General features: G+C 43.0%; 1 non-coding gene across 1 annotated transcript; it reads left to right on the top strand.

Moving 5' to 3' along the window:
• Positions 1-6,317: 6,317 nt before the first annotated feature.
• LOC147580826 (U6 spliceosomal RNA) lies at positions 6,318-6,424 on the top strand. Its single transcript, XR_015251765.1, has one exon. It is a non-coding gene; the product is annotated as a U6 spliceosomal RNA (small nuclear RNA).
• The last annotated feature ends 11,744 nt before the right edge of the window (positions 6,425-18,168 follow it).

The following is an 18,168-nucleotide window of genomic DNA, read 5'->3' as shown; positions in this document are numbered from 1 at the left end:
TAAATCCATTGAAAAAACATGCTTTATGCTCAATGGATTCATGAGTGTAACACCTAAAAAATATTCTGATGTATCAGACAAGTCAAAATTGGTAACCACTTAGTTTTCACTGGAGACTAAGGTTTGTAAGAGTGAAATTTCTGCTAAATGTAATCAAATCTAATGGAAAGAAGTAACTTCCTATATAAAAAATTAAGAGATATGTAAAATAGATATAAAAGTAACAAATTTTGTTAAAGGTAACAATCAACTCAACAAAGGAATACATAAATATGTTTATAAATATATAAATGTACCTATTTATAAGAAAATGAATATAAAAATATGTTTTTTTATAAATAAATGAATAAATAAATATAATTATTTATAAGTAAATAAATATAATGTTAATAAAGGGAAAACAAGAGGACAGCACACGCTTTTACACCGTTTTCCATAAGACTTGTTTGGAATTACCAATTCCTTATAATCCACAAGGCCGAGCAATTGAAAACTAAGCACATCAGACACTCAAAAACATGTTAAAGAATACAAAAAGGGAGAAACACACCTGGCTGTCTGCATTAAACCTCAGCTCCTTCTTGAGGGTGCTAGGATTACTGTCAACTTTTCAAATCTTAATCCTCAAGAACTAACTGCAGCTGAGTGATATTCTTCAAAATAAGATAAACCCTCTCAACCTATGGTGCTATGCAAAACCCCCGAAAGGAGGGTCCACATGGACTGGTCTCAAGAAACTTCTCACCTGGGGTCGAGGATATGCTTATGTTCTTTCAGATTCTGGACCTCTGTGGATACCCTCTCAGTTGGTGAAGACTTACCATGGCATCATGGAGACCCCCCCCCAGGACATCTTCCAATGAACCAAGACTTCCGGAGAATGACTCTGAGTGAGCGGCCACTGCCCCCTTTTTCAAGAAGAAAGAAGCTTCTTCATGGACTCCTCATCCTGAAGCCACTACACAAATGCAAGTCCTTGCCCCTGATATCACAAGGGGAAGCTTTAAATGCCTGTCCAACCAGGCCAGGATCCTCTTACAACACAATGGTTTTCAGATACCCAAATTCACAACTGATGGCCATGATTTCTGTCCTGCACAAAAATTCAATAAGTGTAATCCTGATTCTTCTCCTTGCCCTCATTTGCCCAGGCAAGCTCAATATTCAGATTGGGCTCATCTCCTTAACCCACCTCCATTTGATAGCGTAACACTCCTAGCCCGGGATATTCCTATTAGCAGTAATGACACAGAGTTCATGGAAGGAGTTAATCTTAACACAGCCTTCCAAACGGAACAAGAGTATTGGCTTTATATGCCAAGACCTCAATGGTGGCTTCCTGCAGCACCTCCTATGTGGTTAATAAACTTAGCAACTTATCTCCTTGTCTCCAACTAAAAATCAACTGGCTTTTGCATGTACAGTCTAAAACCTCTACAAGGCCAGACAATGTTACCTTTGTGTCCACCACAAGCTTTGATATACCTCAAAAAACAAGCATATCTCACCCTCATGATGTTATAGCTTGCTCTAGTCTCAGCTATTCAGACCACCCCTGGAATAATATTACTTGGGCAACCTGTTATGGAGAGACTGAGCATACGCTTCACTGAGGTATTTGACAGTATTATGGACAGGGTTGCTAGAGGACATCTTGAAATAAAATGTTCAAATAAGCCCACATCCTCTGAACAGTCTAGTAGAAGGAATGTTTTCTGGAAAGATGGAGGTTTATCTGGCCCTCCAATTTCTGCACATAAAGGGAAATGGAAAGGACCTTGCCTTTTTAATCTTTGGAAGCTAAGACTCCACTTCTTCACTCTTAGGATTAGCAACAGTGAAATTTATGCAAATTGGCATAGGAACACAACAAGGATCCGTTTGCATAGACCAGTATTTGTGTCCTTCTCCCTATGTTCTCTTTGCTACCTCCACTTTACAGATCAAATAACTAGAAAATAATCATCGTATCTCTACTTCCCAGGGCTGATTTACGTCTTGCATAAGTAATGAGGACATCACCTAATTATATATCAAGTCTTTATTAGTACTTAGTATGTCTCAACCTGGGTTCCTGTTCATAGCTCTGAGCCCTCCCTATATGCATCCTTGAGGACTAATAGCACTTTCCAAGCTTGTTCACCTCACTGAGGCCTCTCATAACCTCCAGTGACTCCCCAGCCTGTCCTCATAGCACACTTGTTCTTTTCACTATTACAGTTCTTGCCCCCCCTTCTATTTTCACATCTTGCCTGTCATACCTCTGTTCTCCCCAGCAGACTGTGAGGACCTGGCAGGGAGGGACCACTTTGTCATTGGAAGCCTTGCTTCCAACGTGGGCCCAGCAGATCCCCTGGCACAGGTGCATGGGTGGAGCAGTTACTGAATGAAGAAATAGGAGGACCGTGGAGCCCTTCCTCTACACTTTGCTTGGCTTCCTCTGTGAAGATTATTACTAGTCATGGGAGATTCCTATTGTATCTGAAGCAGGGGAAATCCAGAACCTCTGCAGAACGTTTGTCTTGTTCAATTCCTCCAGCAAATCTCAGTGGGAACCAGTGATACAGGAGCCTGCCTGTTCCCTGGTGTCCAGCGCTAGCACTGGAGACACAGGCATGAAGACCACCAAACAAAATCAGCACCATTATGTGGCTGACATGAAGGCAGTGGCCTTTTAAGTTCCCTGGGTAAACTCAGGACCTACAGGCTCCAAGGCTGGGCAAGGGATCTCCAGCTTCTGCGCTTCCCATTACTCTGTCCATCCCCAGTGTATACTTTTGACTCATGAGGCATCTTCCTGTCAGCCAGAAAAATGACACCCTGTTTCCAAATGAAGAGCCCGGGGGCCCAACATGCACTGGTATTGGCCTTGCACTCTAGACTCAGTGTCCTGTGCTCTGACATGTCCTTCCCTTTCCCGAGTCCTCACCACTTCAAGTCCCCAAGCCTCTCTAGGCTCTAAATGGCTCCCAGTAAGTATCAAGCACTTCTCTAGTATCCCAGAGCACAGTGAGTCATCCACGGAGAACCCAGGCCAATTGACACTTCATGACTCTATGGAACTCTCGAGAAATCCACTGCTAACACAACACTATATGGGAGAACACTGAAGCCTTATCTTCTGTAGCTATTGTCTAAACTAAGGGGAGTTAGTTCATCATATTTCCAGCTGCCCACAGAGTTGGGCTGTAGGACCCTAGGCCTTTCCTCTGGAGGCTGGGCCAAGGATGGCCCTGGGTCCAGCAGAAACCTAGGAACATCAAGAATTCATTGCCTATCTTTAGAACTTTGTACATGCAGATCCAGGGGGAAGATGGCAGCGTAGGAGGATGCTGGGCTCACTGCGTCTTGCTGATTACTCAGATTCCAACTACATTTGCCTAAATAACCCAGAAAACTGCCAGAAGACTAGCAGAATCGATTCTCTGGAGCCAAGCGCAGATGCAGAGGCCCACGGAAGAGGGTAGGAAGGGCGGAGAGGTGGTGCGCCTTACACGGACTGGCGGGAGGGAGCCAAGGCAGAAGGGCAGCCCGCCGGCCAAGCAGAGGCCCTGAGTCTGGCTTGCAAAAGCAGAGGGGTCAGACGGAGTGTGTTCTGACAGCAAGCGGGACTTAACATCTGGAAGTTTATATAAGTTAACAGCTCTGCTCAGAGAGCGGGAAGGCTGGAGGACAACGGGAGGGAGAGTTGCTGGGCCCCCGGGATGAGAGAGCTCAGCTTGACGGGGAACAAAGACGCTGGCCAGGACCATTTCCCTCGCCCATCCCCCAGCCAAAATCCCAAAGGGAAGCAGTTCCTGCCAGGGAACTTGCTCCCTCCGCGCAAACACCCAACGCTGTGCTTCTGCGGATCCATCGCTCTGGCGGTGGGTCTGACTCCCTCCCGGTGCCGCAGGTCCCCTCCCGAAGCGGATCTCCGAAGGATAAATGAGCTGAGACTGCCCCTCGCAACACTGTGCACCTTGCCGATCCACCCCAGCTAATACGCCAGAAGGTACACACCAGTCTGTGGCCCCAGCGGTGGGATGGGGGCAGACATCAGGTCTAACTGCGGCCCTGCCCTCCAACGCAAGTTATTCAAGACAGCACAGGGGAAGTGTCCTGCAGTTCCACACCACTCCAGGAACTATCCAAAATGACCAAACGGAAGAATTCCCCTCAAAAAAATCTCCAGGAAATAACAAGAGCTAAGGAACTGATCAAAAAGGACTTAAAACAGTATAACAGAGAGTGAATTTAGAATGTTACTCGAAATTAATCTCTGGGCTTGGAAACAGTATAGAGGACAGCAGAGAATCTATTGCTACAGAGATCAGGAACTAAGGAACAGTCAGGAGGAGCTAAAAAAATGCTATAAACGAGGTGAAAAATAAAAAGGAGACAACCACGGCTCGTACTGAAGAGGCAGAGGAGATAATAGGTGAACTAGAAGATAAAATTATGGAAACAGAGGAAACTGAGAAGAAATGAGATAAAAAATCCAGGAGTATCAGGGGAAAGTTAGAGAACTAAGTGATGCACTAAAGAGAAAAAATCTAGGCATAATTGGTATGCCAGAGGGGGAAGAGAGGGGGAAAGGTGCTGAAGGTGTACTTGAAGAAATCACAGGTGAGAACTTCTCTGATCTGGGGAAGGAAAAAGGCATTGAAATCCAAGAGGCACAGAGAACTCCCTTCAGACGTAACTTGAATCGATCTTCTGCACGACATATCATAGTGAAACTGGCGAAATACAAGGATAAAGAGAAAATGCTGAAAGAAGCTAGGGATAAACGTGCGGTAACATATAAAGGAGACCTATAAGATTCGTGACTGATCTCTCTACTGAAACTTGGCAGGCCAGAAAGGAATGGCAGGAGATCTTCAATGTGATGAACAGAAAAAATATGCAGCCGAGAATCCTTTGTCCAGCGTCTGTCATTTAGAATAGAAGGAGAGATAAATGTCTTCCCAAACAAAAACTGAAGGAATTCGTCACCACTAAACCAGCTCTACAAGAGATCCTAACGGGGATCCTGTGAGATAAAGTACAAGAGACATTTCTACAAGCATGAAACCTACAGACATCACAATGACTCTAAACCCATAGCTTTCTATAATACAACGTAAGTGGACTAAATGTGCCAACCAAAAGACATAAGCTATCAGAGTGGATAAAAAAACAAGTCCCATCTATTTGCTGTCTACAAGAAACTCATTTTAGACCTGAGGACACCTTCATATTGACAGTGAGGGGATGGAGAACTATTTATCATGCCACTGGAAGTCAAAAGAAAGCAGGAGTAGACATACTTAAGACTTTAATTTAAAGGCTGTAACAAGAGAGGAAGAAGGGCATTATATCATAATTACAGGGTCTATCCATCAGGAAGAGCTAACAATTATAAATGTCTATGCGCCGAGTATGGGAGCCCCCAAATATATAAAACAACTATTCACAAACATAAGCAACCTTATTGATAAGAGTGCGGTAATTGCAGGGGACTTTAACAGTCCACTTACAGATATGGATAGATCATCTAGACACATGGTCAATAAGGAAACAAGGGCCCTGAATGATACATTGGATCAGATGGCCTTGACAGATATATATAGAACGCTGCATCCCAGAGCAACAGAATAGACTTTCTTCTCGAGTGCACATGGAACCTTCTCCAAGATAGATCACATACTGGGTCACAAAACAGCCCTTCATAAGTATACAAGAACTGAGATCATATCAGGCATAATTTCAGACCTCAATGCCATGAAGCTTGAAAACAACCACAGGAAAGAGTCTGGAAAACCTCCAAAAGCATGGAGGTTAAAGAACACCTTACTAAAGAATGAGTGGGTCAACCAGGCAATTGGAGAAGAAATTAAAAAAATATATGGAAACTAAAATGAAAATACAATTCAAACGCTTTGGGATGCAGGAAAGGCAGTTATGAGAGGAAAATACATTGTAATCCAGGCCCATCTCAAGAAACAAGAAAAATCCCAAATACAAATTCTAACAGCACACCTAAAGGAAATAGAGGGGAACAGAAAGACAGCCTAAACCCAGCAGAAGAAGAGATATGACTTTCCAGGGGAGTCCTACCAGACGTCTAAAGCAGGGAAGATACCTATCCTTCTCATGCTATTCCAAAAAATAGAAAGGGAAGGAAAACTTCCAGTCTCATTCTATGAAGCCAGCATTACTTTGATTCCTAAACGAGACAGAGACCCATTTTAAAAAGAGACCTACAGGTCCATATCCCTGATGAATATGGATGCAAAAATTCACAAGAAAATACTAGCCAATTGAATTCAACAGCATATAAAAAGAATTATTCAGTGCTCGCTTCGGCAGCACATATACTAAAATTGGAATGATACAGAGAAAATTAGCATGGCCCCTCCGCAAAGATGACAGGCAAATTCGTGAAGCGTTCCATATTTTTAAAAATGAATAAATACGGGCGCCTGGGTGGCGCAGTCGGTTAAGCGGCCGACTTCAACCAGGTCACGATCTCACGGTCTGTGAGTTCGAGCCCCGCGTCGGGCTCTGGGCTGATGGCTCAGAGCCTGGAGCCTGTTTCCGATTCTGTGTCTCCCTCTCTCTCTGCCCCTCCCCCGTTCATGCTCTGTCTCTCTCTGTCCCAAAAATAAATAAACGTTGAAAAAAAAAATTAAAAAAAAAATGAATAAATAAAGCACAGGCATGAGAAAAAAAATAATAAAAATAAATAAAAAAATAAAGAAAAACTATAAGACATTAATCAAAGAAATTAAAGAATCCACAAAAAAAATGGAAAGATATTTTGTGTTAAAAAAAAAATTATTCACCGTGATCAAGTGGGATTCATTCCTGGGATGCAGGGCTGGTTCAACATTCGCAAATCCGTCAACGTGATACATCACAGTAATAAAAGATAAGAACCATATGATCCGGTCAATCGATGCAGAAAAGGCATTTGACAAAATTCAGCATCCTTTCTTAATAAAAACCCTCAAGAAAGGATAGAAGGGACACAAATATAATAAAAGCCATTTATGAAAACCCCAGCTAACATCACCCTCAATGGGGAAAAACTGAGAGCTTTTTCCCTGAGATCAGGAACACGACAGGGATGTCCACTCTCACCGCTGTAGTTTAACATAGTGTTGGAAGTTCTAGCATGAGCATTCAGACAACAAAAGGAAATCAAAGGCATCAAAATTGGCAAAGATGAAATCAGGCTTTGACTTTTTGCAAGATGACATGATATTATACATGGAAAATCCGATAGAGTCCACCAAAATTCTGCTCGAACTGATACATGAATTTAGCAAAGTTGCAGGATACAAAATCAATGTACAGAAATCAATTGTATTCTTATACACTAATGATGAAGCAACAGAAAGACAATAAACTGATCCCATTCACAATTGCACCAAGAAGCATAAAATAACTAGGGATAAATCTAACCAAAGATGTACAAGAGCTGTATGCTGAAAACTATAGAAAGCTTATGAAGGAAATTGAAGAAAATATAATGAAATGGAAAAACATTCCATTCTCACGGATTGGAAGAATAAATGTCAAAATGTCAGTACTACCCAACGCTATCTACACATTCAATGCAATCCCAATCAAAATTGCACCAGCATTCTTCCCGAAGCTAGAACAAGCAATGCTAAAATTCATATGGAACCACAAAAGGCCCCGTATAGCCAAAGTAATTTAGAAGAAGAAGACCAAAGCAGGAGGCATCACAATCCCAGCCTCTACTACAAAGCTGTCGTCATCAAGACAGCATGGTATTGGCACAAAACAGACACATAGACCAATGGAATAGAACTAGACCCAGAACTAGACCCACAAACGTATGGCCAACTAATCTTTGACAAAGCAGGATTTTCCAATGGAAATATCTCTCTAACAAATGGTGCTGGGAGAGCTTGGACAGCAACATGCAGAAGGTTGAAACTAGGCCACTTTCTCACACCATTCACAAAAACAAACTCAAAATGGATAAAGGACGTGAATGTGAGACAGGAAACCATCAAAACGCTAGAGGAGAAAGCAGGAAAAGACCTGTCTGACCTCAGTCATAGCAATTTCTTACTCGACACATCCCCAAAGGCAAGGGGATTAAAAGCAAAAAATGAACTACCGGGACTTCATGAAGATAAAAAGCTTCAGCCCAGCAAAGGAAACAACCAACAAAACTAGAAAGCAACCAACGGAATGGGAAAAGATGTTTGCAAATGACATATCGGACAAAGGGCTAGTATCCAAAATCTCTAAAGAGCTCACCAAACTCCACACTCGAAAATCAAATAACCCAGTGAAGACATGGGCAGAAGACATGAATAGACACTTCTCTAAAGAAGACATCCGGATGGCCAACAGGCACAGGAAAAGATGCTCAACGTCGCTCCTCATCAGGGAACTACAAATCAAACTCACACTCAGATATCACCTCATGCCAGTCAGAGTGGCCAAAATGAACAATTCAGGAGACTATAGATGCTGGAGAGGATGTGGAGAAACGGGAACCCTCTTGCACTGTTGGTGGGAATAAAATTGGTGCAGCCACTCTGGAAAACAGTGTGGAGGTTCCTCAAAAAATTAAAAATAGACCTAACTTATGACCCAGCCGTAGCACTGCTAGAAATTTACCCAAGGGATACAGGAGTACTGATGCATAGAGGCACTTGTACCCCAATGTTTATAGCAGCACTCTCAACAATAGCCAAATTATGGAAAGAGCCTAAATATCCATCAACTGATGAATGGATAAAGAAATTGTGGCTTGTGGCAATGAGAAAGAATGAAATATGGCCCTTTGTGGCAACGTGGATGGAACTGGAGAGTCTTATGCTAAGTGAAATAAGCCATACAGAGAAAGACAGATACCCAATGTTTTCACTCTTATGTGGATCCTGAGAAACTTAACAGAAACCCATGGGGGAGGGGAAGGAAAAAAAAAAAAAAAAGGTTAGGGTGAGAGAGAGCCAAAGCATAAGAGACTCTTAAAAACTGAGAACAAACTGAGGGTTGATGGGGGGTGGGACGGAAGGGAGGGTGGGTGATGATGGGTATTGAGGGGGGCATTTTTTCGGGATGAGCACTGGGTGTTGTATGGAAACCAATTTGACAATAAATTTCATATATTGAAAAAATATATATAAAAGTAAAAGCAAAAAAAGGAAAGAACTCTGTGCATGCACCTCTAAAAATTGACGCTGCTGCCCCATGACAGAGCTGTCTTTAACCGCTTTCTTCTTTCTGTCTCGTCACTTTCCCAAGTGTCCACTTTTTCTTCAACACATCTTTCTGTTTGTGTGTGCCAGTGCCCATGTGAGGATTTGCATAGCAGCATGACTCCAAATGGACAGCAAGTGCAGGCATGATTCCTCCCAGAATATGACAGCCTCTCCTTTCTAAAGCAAGAGTGATGGCAGGGGTTTCAGCCATGGCCTAAAACAGCAGATTCCAGCCTTCTCTTCTGGACTCCTCCCCCCCCCCCCCCCCGTGGTCTGGGCCAGTCTTAATCTCTTGATGAGATCATTCACCCCATTGTACCTTGAGAGCTCAGACACGTAACTACAAAAGCCATTTCTCCAGAGGATGTGATGTCAGGCTCCATTAACAGTGGATGGGGTGTCTGGTAGGGAGTGCTCAGCCACGCCTGTATACTAAGAATTCCGGTGTACTGTATACAACTGTAAAAGCCGGCATAATATAGGCAAATGTGTGGAGCCAGTGAAGATATAGCAGGTCTTTGTCCTCTACCAGGTACGCAGGACATCACTGACCCAGGAGTGTAGGCGTGTGCTCCCTTGCTTTATGACGTGTGCTAATGCAGCCAAGACTCTGCTCAAGAAGTAGGTCTTCAGCACCCACCCCACCCCACTAGCACCTACTTTTCCCAGTAGAGACGGCATGGATATCATTCAGGCAGAAACACTATATCTCTGAATACCTCCACACCTTCCACACCTGCCTCTGCTGCTAGGCATGCAGAGATCTGTTATTCAGAAAGACATAGATCATTTCCGAAGGCAAATAATTCTCCAAAGATAAAGTTCTTGCTTTGCTTACAGTTATAGTTGTGCCCCTGTATTAGATATCTGAGGAAGAAACATGAAACCGATGTGTTTCTTTCTCATACAAGTGAAACCTGGACGTGGTTAGTCTATAACAAATTATGGATTGCCCACCATCACATACAAGTGATCTCCCTGCTCTAACATCTTAGTATATGATTTCCTTTGTCAACATCTAAAAAAATCAGAATCCATACTTCACACATTATGCTATGGATAAAACCTCAAGTTCTTTCCATAAAAATTAATTGGTCTTGAATAAAGTTTCCTTTAATTATTATATAAATTTAGATAAAATGCAACCTGTACATTGAGATATAGTGTTTTAAACTGATCAAGTAATTAAAGTGTTTTATTATTTTTCCTGAAAAACACTTTATCCACAAATATCCCATTTTGGCATATTTCTTACTTTGACGTTTATAAAGCACAGCACCAAAACAAAACTGTGTGTGTGAACAAAGCTCCAAGATAAACTGAGTTAGGATAGATGGCTCACAATGGAGGTGCAAAAGTAGCAAGACCAAATCATCTACTCATTTTTTTCCTATTTTTTCCCAAAATTTTATTTAAATTCTCGTTAGTTAACATACAGTGCAATATTAGTTTCTGGAGTACAATTCAGTGATTCCTCATTTATTCACAAAAACCAGTGCTCATCATAACAAGTGCCCTCCTCAACGCCCATCTGCCAATGCTCATCCCCCACCCACCCAGAAAGAGAAATCAGTGAATGACTCCATTGACAATTGCACCAATGGTACTTTGTAAGATAGATATCAATGTAACCAAAGAGGTATAAATTGTGTACTCTGGCAACATAACATGGAACTGAAAGAGGACAAAAATGAATGGGAAAACATTCCCTGCCCATGGTTTGGAAGTACAAACTTGGTTTAGATGGCTATACTACCCAAAGCAATCTACACATTTAAGGCAATCCTTAACAAAATACCACCGTTATCGTTCACAGAAAAAACGATCCTGAAATTCCTATGGAATGACATAAGACCCCAAGTAACCAAAGCAATCCTGAATAAGAAAAGCAAAGCTGGAGGTCTCATTTTGAACTTATTCCAAAGAGCCCTTAAAAGAAACACAAGAAAAACGAGACAACGGAAAGAAAGCTTAATGATTATTGTGACTGACTCACGTATTCCAAGAATACTTCCTTTTGTTTTGTCTGCATGCTCAGCAGTAATCAAATAAAATCAAATGTTTGCCTCTGAGATGTTTAGAATAAATGAAAAAAAAAAAAAAACACAGCAGAAGGTGTTATCCTGAAGTTTCAATGTTTCTGACATTCTCTAATCCTAAGTGTTTGAAAATATTCAAACTCCTCATTTCTAGCTGATAGTAGAATTTGAAAAAGTGCAGGAACCACAAATGACACACTGTCTTTCAAGTGAATTTAGATCTTTCTGTGTTTATGTCACATGTCACTTCCCTGTTTGGAGATTACACAGAAGTACTCAAAGCTCAACCTCTGGAAGGCTTCCCACTTTAGTTGAAAGATGGTTTCTCTACAGGCTTCTTTCACAGAGGTGAGTATATTGCACTATGTTCATAGGCCTCGCATGAGTCTTCAAACACTTCAAACTCAGTGAAACGAAGTTTAGGTGAAAGAGCCCCTCCCCAACAGTCTTGTTTCAGGGGGTTGAGCATTTGGCTCTTTCCATGTAGGTCATGCTTGGGTTTTCAAACTATGTTAACGTTGTAAAACCACATGTCAGGTGAAAGGTGCTTTCCCCACAGTGTGTTTTCACAAAAGTGAGTATGTGGAACTTTCCTCATAGGGCGGGCATACACGTCTCACCTAGCGATGTTAGTGGAAAGATGGTTTCCCCACAGTGTTTTTCCACTGATTTCAGTACATGGCGCTTTCTGAACGCATAGGACCCGCATAGGCCACGCACTCAGAGAAACCACAAGTTAGTTGAAAAATGCTTTCTCTACCGTATGGTTTCACAGAGTTGAGTGTATGGCACTTCGCGCATAGGCCCCGCATAGGTTTTCAAACGAGATGCTACTTGAAAAATTGTCCCACAGTGTATTCTCTCACGGTGTCCCTTTCCTCATCGATCCCCACAAAGGTTTTCAAACACTTCTTTCTACCTTAGTCATAAAAGATGTTCCTTGAAAGACGGTTTCCGCCCCAAGTGCTGTAGAAGGTATTTTCGGCGCAGGTCCCGCAGACATTTTCAGACATTTCTAACTGAGTGAACCGAGATGTTAGTTGAAAGACAGTTTCGCCACAGTGCTGTTTCACAGACAAGAGCGCATGGCACTCTCCTTCTAGGCGCCGCATGTGTATTCCAACACTTCTGACTCAGGGAAGGATTGTTTGTCCACAGTGTTGGTTCACAGAGTTAAGTCTATGGCTCCTTCCCCGTAAGCCATGCAAAGGATTTAAAACCATTTTCGCTTTGTGAAACAAGATGTTAACTGAAAGATGTTTATCCCACAGTGCTGTTTCATAGAGTTGAGAACACGCACCTTCTGCCTAAGCTGCGCAGTGTTTTTCAAACACTTCTAACAGTGAAACAAGATGTTAGTTGAAAAATGGCTTTTCCACAGTAATCTCTGACAGTGTCAATTATAAGTCCCTTTCCTAATTGTTCTCCGCGTAGATTTCCAAACATTTCTAACTCAGTGATGCAAAATATTAGTTGAAAGATGCTGTCCGCAAACTGCAGTTTGACAGAGTTGAGTATATTGCACTTTGGGCATAGGCCCCACATAGTTTTGAAAAACTTTTAATTTTAGGGCAACGAGATGTTAGTTGAAAGATGGTTCCCCCACCAGTGTTGTTGTTGGAAAGACGGTTTGTCCACAATATTCTCTCACGGCGTCAAGTATATGTCACTGTCCTGAACGTTCCCCGCATAGATTTCTCAAACATTTCTAATTTAGTGAACCGAGATGTTAGTGGAAAGATGGTTTGGCGACAGGGTTGTTTCACAGAGTTGAGAATATGGCACTTGGTCTGTAGGCGCCGCACTTGTCTTCAAAGCGTTCTCGTTTAGTGAAACCTGAGGTTAGTGGAAAGTTTTTCACCACAGAGTTGACCATAGGGCACTTTCGCCACAAGCCCCGCAAGTTTGTCAGGAGTTCCAACTAAGTGAAGTGAGATGTCAGCTGCAAGGTGGCTTCCCCACAACGTTGCTTCACAGATTGAGTCCATGGAACTTACCATTTGGGCCCCGCATAAGTTTCCAAACAGTTCTCAGTGAATTCAGATGTTTGTTGAAAGAGTCTTTCACCGCCGTGTAGATTGCCAGAGTAGCGTATAAGGCATTTTATGGGTCGGCCCCATAAACGGTTTGAACCACATCTACCATAGTGAAACCTGATGATTTTTGAAAGATAGTTTCTGCACAGTGTTTGTTCCATTCAGAGTTGAGCTTATGGCACGTTCGTCATTGGCCCCGCATAGTTTTTCAAACGCTTCTAACTTCTGAAGCAAGATGTTCGTTGAAGGATCGTTTCCACACAAAGTGTCTTTGCCAGAATTGAGTAAATAAAAGGCACCACCCCTTAGGCCACCCGTGTATGTTCCAACGACTCTGTGACTTAGTGAAACCAGATTTTGGGTGATGGCTTCCCTTCGGTGTTGTTTCACAGAGTATATGGCACTTACGTTGTAGGTCCTGCGTAGATTTTCAAGCAGTTCTCACTAAGTGAAATCAAGAGTTAGTTGAAAGGGTGTTTCACCACACTGTTGTTTCACAGAGTGGAGTGTATGGCACCATCCGCCTTGGTCCCGAATGTGTATTCAAGCGTTTCTAACTCGGTGAAAGCAGATTGTAGGGGAAACATGCCTTCCCCACCTTGTTGTTTCCAGAGTTGCGCCCATGGCACTTTCCATAAGTAGTTCATGCATAGGTTTTCAAAGTCTTCTTTGGGAAACTAGATGTGAGTTGAAAGTTGTTTCTCCATGGTGTTTTTTCGCAGAGTTGATTACCTGGCCCTTTCCACATGGTCCCCGCCTAGGTTTTATTACGCTTCTATCTAGTGACACAAGTTGTTAGTTGAAAGACGGTTTATCCACAGTATTCTCTCAGTGTCGAATGCATGCTACTTTCCACATCGTTCCCCGTATAGGTTTTCAAACACTTCGAACGTAGTGAGAAAATGTTGGTTGAACGACGGTTTCTGCAAAGTGCCGTTTGCCAGAGCTGAGTATATGGCAGTTCCGTCACAGGCCCCTCATAGTTTTTTGAAACCCTTCTAACTTGGTGAAACGAGATGGCAGTTGAAAGATGGCTTCCCCACGGTGCTTTTTCACAAACTTGAGTATATGGCACTTACTGTGTAGGCCCCGCCTAGGTTTTTTAAAGAAGTCTCTCCCACTCAGTGAAACCAGATGATAGTTGAAAGATTGTTTCACCACAGTGTTCTTTCACAGAGTGGAGTATAGGTCACTTTTGTCATAGGCCCCGAAAGGGTTTTCAAAGAGTTCTCACTTAGCGAAATCAGATGAGCGTTGAGTGTTTCAAAACAGTGCTGTTTCACAGAGTGGAGTGTATAGCACTATCTGCCTAGGCCCCTCACGTGTAGTCAAACTTTTCTAATTTAGTGAAATCAGATCTTAGATGAAACGTGGTTCCTACTCAGTGTTGTTTCGAGAGTTGAGCATATGGCTCTTTCCTTGTAGGTGATCCACAGGTTGTCAAACTATTTTAACTTGAAAATAGGTGATTTCAATATTTTAACTTGATGTTAGGTGAAAGATGCCTTGTCCACAGTGTTTTCTCACATAGTTGATTGAGTATATGCACCTTTCTGCATACTTCCCACATAGGTCTTCAAATCCTTCTTAGTGAAACAAGATAGATGGCAGTTGAAAGGTGGTTTGTTCACAGTATTCTCTCACAGAGTCGTGTATATGTCACTTTCTGCAGCGTTCCCCGCGTATGTTTTCATATACTTTTAACTTAGGGAAACAAGATGCTACTTGATAGATTGTTTTTGCAAAGTGCTGGTCGACGCCGCTAAGTATATGGCTCTTTTGGCCTAGGCCCCGAATAGGTTTTCCAAGAGTTCTCACTTGGTGAAATCAGGTGAGACTTGAAAGAGAGTTTCAAAACACTAGTGCTTGCAAAGTGCTGGTTGACAGAGTTGAGGCTATGGCACGTCCGGCATTGGCTTCTCATATAGTTTCTGGAACAATTCTAACTTAGTGAAACGAGACAGTGGAAAGAGGGTTTCCCCACAGTGTTGTTTCACAGAATTCAGTATATGACGCTCTCTGCCTGGTCCCCGCATTGCTCTTCAAACAACTCTAACTTAGTGAAAGGACATGTCAGTTGAAAGATGGTTTCCCTACCATGTTGTTTCACAGAGTTCAGTATATGACACTCTGCCCAGGCCCCGTATATGGTTACCACCACGTCTAACTTGGCGACAAGAGATCTTCCTTGCAAGACGGTATCCCCACAGTGTTTCACGGAGTAGAGGATATGGCACTATCCGCAAAGTCTCCGCCTGGGATTTCAAACACTTCTACCTTAGGGAAACGAGATGGTAGTTGAAAGATAGGTTCCCCAAAGTGCTACTTGACAGAATTGAGTACATGTAACTTTCCTCATTGGCTGTGCTAGGTTGTCCAGCAACTTCCAACGTAATGAAACAAGATAGTAGTCGAAGGATGGCTTCCCCACAGTGCTTTCGCACAGTTGAGTGGATGGCACTTTCCGCTTAGACTCCCGATAGATTTCCAACACTTCTCACTTAGTGAAACACGGTGTCAGTGGAAAGATGGTCCGACAACACTGTTGTTTTACGTCCCTGTCCTCATACTTCCTTGCATGGGTTTTCGAACGCTTCTGTCTTAGTGAAACAAGAGGCTCGTTGAAAGACGGTTTGTCCACGCTAATGTCTCCCAGTCTCGGCTGTATGTCACTTTCCACATCGTTCCCTGCATAGGTTTTTAACAATTCTCACTCAGCGATACAAGATGTTAGTTGAAAGATGGTTTCCGCCAAGTGCATTTTGAGAGGTGGGCCACAGTGTGTGGCACTTTGGGCATAGGCCGCGCATACATTTTCAAACTCTTGCCACAGTGAAAGGAGATGTTGGTTGAAAGGTGGTTTCCCTTCAGTGTTGTTTCTCCGCGTTGAGTATACGGCACTCACCCTGTAGTTCCCGCATAGGTTTCAAGCGGTACTCACCTAATTAGTGAAACCGGATGTTAGTTGAAAGATTGTTTCGCCGCCGTGTTGTTACCAAGAGTGGTTTCAAAGGGAATGACACTTTCGGAATAGGCCCCGCATAGGTTTTCAAACACTTCTAATTCGGTGAAACGAGAGGTTAGCGGAAAGATGGTTTGCCCACAAGAGTCTCTCACAGTGTCGTGTATACGTCACTTTCCACATCGTTCCGTGCATGGGTTGTCAAATATTTCTAACTCCGTGATGCAACATTTAGTTGAAAGATGGTTTCCGCACAGTGCAGCGTGATAGAACTGAGTATATGGTACTTTCTAACCTACTGAAAACGAGACGTTTACTTGAAAGGTGGTTTCTCCCCACCCCCATTGTTGCTTCTTAGAGTTGCGTCTATGGCATTTGCCCTGTAGGCCCCCCGCGTCGGTTTTCAAAGAGTTCCCAGTGAAATCAGATGTTAGTTGAAAGACTGTTTTACCACAGTGTTATTTCGGAGTGGAGTGTGTGGCACTTTGCGTGATGGTCCCGTAAGGGGTTTCAAACACACCGAACCTAGAGAAACCAGATGTTTGTTGAAAGATTCTTTCACCCCAGTGTTGTTTCACAGAGTTGAGTCTATGGCACTGTCTGCCTAGGCCCCGCATGTGTGGTCACTTTTCACTTAGTGAGACCAGATATTAGGTGAAAGATGTTTTCCCCACAGTTTTGTTTCACAGAGTTGAGTATGTGGCCCTTTCCCTGTGAGTGATTCGTAAGTTTTCACACTATCTTCACTTTGTGAAACCAGATGTGAGCTGAAAGACGCTGCGTCTCCACAGTGTTGTTTTGTTTTGTTTCTTTCACAAAGTTGAGTCTATGTCCCTTTCGGCCTAGGCCGCGCATAGGTTTTCCAACCCTTCTCCCTTAGCGAAACAAGATGACAACTGAAAGACGGGTTTCCCCACAGTGTAGTGCCCAGATTTCGGTATATGGCGCTTTCCGCATAGATCCCGCATAGGTTTTCAAACACTTCTACCCTAGTGAAACGACGTTAGTTGAAATATGGTTTCCACACAGTGTTTTTTCACAGAGGTGAGTATATGACTCCCTGTAGGGCCCGCATAGGTTTTCAGACAGTTCTCAGGTGAAACGAGATGTTAGGTCAAAGATAGGTTGGTTCCCCAAAGTGCTGCTTGACCGGGTTGAGTATATGGCACTGTCCCCACAGGTTCCGCATAGGTTTTCAAGCACTTCTAACTTAGTGAAACGAAATGTTACTTGAAAAGTAGTTTCCCCACAGTGTTTCACTGGGTCGAGTGTATGGCAGTTTCCACACAGGTGCGGTATAGTTTTCAAGCACGTCTAACTCGGGGACAGCACATGGTAGTTGAAAGAAGCTTTCCCCACAGTGTTGTTTCACAGAGTTGAGTGTAGGGCACTACCCCTTCCTAGGCAACACGTTTCCGTCAATTCTTAGTGGAAGGAGATGGGAGGATCGCTTCCCCATAGTGCTCCTTGACAGATTTGAGTATATGGCACTTACCGCGTAAGCTCCACATGGGTTTTCAAAGACGTGTAACAGTGAAACGTGATGTTAGTGGGCAGACCTTGCCCGCTACGCGCTGTTTGACAGAGGTTAATGGCACTTTACTCACGAGCCCCACAGAAGTTTCTGAACACTTCTAAACTTGTGAAACGAGATGGTTGTTTCACAACGGTTTCAACACAGTGATGGGTGACAGAGTTGAGTGTCTGGCACTTTCCGTGTAAGCCCCTCATGGGTTTTCCAACACTTACCACTTAGTTGACCCAGTGGTTTTTGAAAGATAGTTTCCCCACAATGATGTTTCACGAAGTTAAGTAAACGGCGCTTTCTTTATACTAATAGATAGAGGATTTCTCCACCTGTAACAGGGAAACATGATATGAGTTCAAAGATTCCTACACAGCGTTGTTTCACAGTG

Source organism: Puma concolor, chromosome B2, assembly GCF_028749965.1.
Source record: "Puma concolor isolate L17-30 chromosome B2, mPumCon1.1.hap2, whole genome shotgun sequence".
Taxonomy (NCBI): domain Eukaryota; kingdom Metazoa; phylum Chordata; class Mammalia; order Carnivora; family Felidae; genus Puma; species Puma concolor.
The sequence above is the reverse complement of the archived record's forward strand: the minus strand, read 5'-3'. Positions and strand labels throughout refer to the sequence as shown.